Source organism: Brachyhypopomus gauderio, unplaced genomic scaffold, assembly GCF_052324685.1.
Source record: "Brachyhypopomus gauderio isolate BG-103 unplaced genomic scaffold, BGAUD_0.2 sc228, whole genome shotgun sequence".
Classification (NCBI taxonomy): Eukaryota; Metazoa; Chordata; class Actinopteri; order Gymnotiformes; family Hypopomidae; genus Brachyhypopomus; species Brachyhypopomus gauderio.
Window position 1 is genome coordinate 8162 of NW_027507049.1, and position 4303 is coordinate 12464.

At 57.4% G+C, this 4303-nt stretch overlaps 2 non-coding genes across 2 annotated transcripts; both read right to left on the reverse strand.

The window, feature by feature from the left end:
* Positions 1-864: 864 nt before the first annotated feature.
* On the reverse strand, positions 865-1018 carry LOC143503726 (5.8S ribosomal RNA). The gene has a single exon (XR_013127220.1). It is a non-coding gene; the product is annotated as a 5.8S ribosomal RNA (ribosomal RNA).
* Positions 1019-2139: 1121 nt separating this feature from the next.
* LOC143503727 (18S ribosomal RNA) lies at positions 2140-3978 on the reverse strand. Its single transcript, XR_013127221.1, has one exon. It is a non-coding gene; the product is annotated as an 18S ribosomal RNA (ribosomal RNA).
* Positions 3979-4303: the final 325 nt, after the last annotated feature.

Genomic DNA, 4303 nt, shown 5'->3' on the forward strand with positions numbered 1-4303 from the left:
TAACCCTAACCCTAACCCTAACCCTAACCCTAACCCTAACCCTAACCCTAACCCTAACCCTAACCCTAACCCTAACCCTAACCCTAACCCTAACCCTAACCCTAACCCTAACCCTAACCCTAACCCTAACCCTAACCCTAACCCTAACCCTAACCCTAACCCTAACCCTAACCCTAACCCTAACCCTAACCCTAACCCTAACCCTAACCCTAACCCTAACCCTAACCCTAACCCTAACCCTAACCCTAACCCTAACCCTAACCCTAACCCTAACCCTAACCCTAACCCTAACCCTAACCCTAACCCTAACCCTAACCCTAACCCTAACCCTAACCCTAACCCTAACCCTAACCCTAACCCTAACCCTAACCCTAACCCTAACCCTAACCCTAACCCTAACCCTAACCCTAACCCTAACCCTAACCCTAACCCTAACCCTAACCCTAACCCTAACCCTAACCCTAACCCTAACCCTAACCCTAACCCTAACCCTAACCCTAACCCTAACCCTAACCCTAACCCTAACCCTAACCCTAACCCTAACCCTAACCCTAACCCTAACCCTAGCAGCCTGCATGGTTGCCCACCGGCAGCCGCGTGCGCGCTTCTTCCTCGGCCGTAGGAGTATTGCGGGGCCCCTGGAGGACCAGGATCGGGGTGATCGAGAGGCAGGGAGGCCGCAGCCTACGGGGAGACGAGCTCCACAGCGAAACCTAACACGGAGCGTGTGACCCCTCTCTCTAGCCGGGGAGCTAGAGGACCGGGACGCGTCTGAATTTAGGAAGACGGAGGTGACCAGGGCCACCTTCGAACCTCCAACCGCGGTCTTGCCCATTACAGGCACAGTCCGAATGATGGGAATAGCGACCCTCAGACAGGCGTAGCCCTGGGATGAACCCAGGGCCGCAATGTGCGTTCGAAGTGTCGATGATCAATGTGTCCTGCAATTCACATTAGTTCTCGCAGCTGGCTGCGTTCTTCATCGACGCACGAGCCGAGTGATCCACCGCTAAGAGTTGTACTCTTGGTTTTTTCGTGAGAGGCACCAAACATGATAAATGGTTTTTACCATTTTTCAAGTGACGGGCGCCCCGCCGTAGTGCCTGACCCGAGGGACAGGCACCCGAGCACGGGGTCTTTAAACCCGCAGCCCTCTGCGGGCCCCCTCCACACTCGGCACCCGCCCTGTCCGTCTCGGAGGACTGGGTGAGCACGCGTAGCAACGGGGTGTTGGAAAGGGGTGTGTGAATACTGAAGGACCCAGAGGCCTACCTCGTCACCGCCCGCCATGCTCCCAGGAAGGGAGGAGCACTCGTAGCGCTGCCCGAGGTGAGCTTGGGAGCTACAGCACACAGTGAACCCCTCTCCTCACCCGCCGCCCGCCATGTCCACCCCTCCCTGCGGAGAGGAGCACGCGTAGCACCGGGGTGTGGAGGGTGTGAAGACTAAAGCCACCAGGGGGACCACCCAGTCAGCGTCCGCCATGTCTCCAGTACAGGAGAGCACTCGTAGCGCTGCCTGAGGCGGGGTTGATGAGCTAGAGTCCACACGTGGCCCTCCCCATCACCGCCCGCCATGCCTCCGGTAAGGGAGAGCACTCGTAGCGCTGTATGGGGTTGGTTCGAAGACTAGTAGGTACCCGTCACCCGACGAAAAATGGAAGGCAACGGCCACACACGCGCAACCGCTTTGACGACGTCTGAGCCCAGGAAGACAAAGGTGGCGTGAGCCTCCTGCGAACCTCCCAACGCGAGTCTGGTCCTTTACGGGCACAGTCCCGATTTATAGCAACAGACGTAGGGTGCGTGGTGGTGCCGTGAGCCTGAGGTCACCGAATGTGGAAAACCCCACGCACGCCGACAGAGAGAGAGGGCCTCGCGGCCCAGACTCACGCCATTGTGCGTGTGGAAACCGGCCGTAACCGTGTTTTTTAGCGCTTCGCACGAGCCAGAGAGTACCGAGGAGGTGCGCTCGAGATGGGGGGCTGTTTGGAGAGAACAGACCAGCTTGCGCCATCGCTGTTCAGGCGTTAAACATATGATGATCTCCAGTCCGGTACCGAAGCGCACAACCCTTTCCCCAGAGGCCCGAGGAGACGCACAGAGGCTGGGAGGAGGCGCGCCGGGCGGCGCTACCCGTTAATGATCCTTCCGCAGGTTCACCTACGGAAACCTTGTTACGACTTTTACTTCCTCTAGATGATCAAGTTTGATCGACTTCTCAGCACTACACCAAGGCCCACGAGGGGTCCCGGTGCGGCCGATCCGAGGACCTCACTAAACCATCCGATCGGTAGTAGCGACGGGCGGTGTGTACAAAGGGCAGGGACTTAATCAACGCGAGCTTGTGACTCACGCTTACTGGGAATTCCTCGTTCATGGGGAATAATTGCAATCCCCAGTCCCAATCACGATTGGGTTTCAGCGGATTACCCGCGCCTCTCGGCGAAGGGTAGGCACATGCTGAGCCAACCATTGTGGCGCGCGTGCAGCCCCGGACATCTAAGGGCATCACAGACCTGTTATTGCTCCATCTCGTGTGGCTGAACGCCACTTGTCCCTCTAAGAAGTTGATGCAGACCACGGAGGGCCGCATAACTAGTTAGCATGCCGGAGTCTCGTTCGTTATCGGAATTAACCAGACAAATCGCTCCACCAACTAAGAACGGCCATGCACCACCACCCACAGAATCGAGAAAGAGCCATCAATCTGTCAATCCTTTCCGTGTCCGGGCCGGGTGAGGTTTCCCGTGTTGAGTCAAATTAAGCCGCAGGCTCCACTCCTGGTGGTGCCCTTCCGTCAATTCCTTTAAGTTTCAGCTTTGCAACCATACTCCCCCCGGAACCCAAAGACTCGTGGTTTCCCGCACGCTGCCCGGCGGGTCATGGGAATAACGCCGCCGGATCGCGGGTTGGCATAGTTTACGGTCGGAACTACGACGGTATCTGATCGTCTTCGAACCTCCGACTTTCGTTCTTGATTAATGAAAACATTCTTGGCAAATGCTTTCGCTTTCGTCCGTCTTGCGCCGGTCCAAGAATTTCACCTCTAGCGGCGCAATACGAATGCCCCCGGCCGTCCCTCTTAATCATGGCCCTGGTTCCGGAAACCCACAAAATAGAACCGGAGTCCTATTCCATTATTCCTAGCTCAGGTATTCGGGCGAGTAGCGGCCCGCTTTGAACACTCTAATTTTTTCAAAGTAAACGCTCCGGACCCCGACCGGACACCCAGCCAAGGGCATCCGAGGGGCACCGGGAGGCAGGGTCTGGGACAGGCGGTGGCTCGCCTCGCGGCGGACCGTCAGCCCACTCCCGAAATCCAACTACGAGCTTTTTAACTGCAGCAACTTTAATATACGCTATTGGAGCTGGAATTACCGCGGCTGCTGGCACCAGACTTGCCCTCCAATGGGTCCTCACCCATGGGTTTAGGATACGCTCATTCCGATTACAGGGCCTCGAAAGAGACCTGTATCGTTATTTTTCGTCACTACCTCCCCGTGTCGGGAATGGGTAATTTGCGCGCCTGCTGCCTTCCTTGGATGTGGTAGCCGTTTCTCAGGCTCCCTCTCCGGAATCGAACCCTGATTCCCCGTTACCCGTGGTCACCATGGTAGGCGACTATAGTACCATCGAAAGTTGATAGGGCAGACATTCGAATGAGACGTCGCCGCCGCGGAGGGCGCGCGATCGGCCCGAGGTTATCTAGAGTCACCAAAGCGGCCGGGGGGCCCGCGCCCCGCCGGATGGGTTTTGGATCTGATAAATGCACGCATCCCCCAGAGGGGTCAGCGCTCGTTTGCATGTATTAGCTCTAGAATTACCACAGTTATCCGAGTAACGTGTGGAGCGATCAAAGGAACCATGACTGATTTAATGAGCCATTCGCAGTTTCACTGTACCGGCCGTGTGTACTTAGACCTGCATGGCTTAATCTTTGAGACAAGCATATGTTACTGGCAGGATCAACCAGGTAGCTGCACCGCGGTGGTGAAAGGGACACCAGCTAACGTCGCGGCCACCTCGGCGTGCTCCATCCCCCGGGCAGGGTCAGGGGCCCACCTCGGTACCGGACGCCCACCATCGGTGCAGCAGGGGTGCGCCGTCAGCGTGGGGGAGAGAGCCCTCGTCAGCTCCCAGCACGCGCGCGCGCTACTGTGGGACGTAACCGAGAAATGAGTGATTCCGTGACCAGGCGGGGTGAGGCCAAGCATGTGTTGAACTAACCCGATCCACTGCTGGCTCTCACCCGTACACCATGGACGCCGATAGCGGACACCTGTGTAGACAGACCGGCCTTC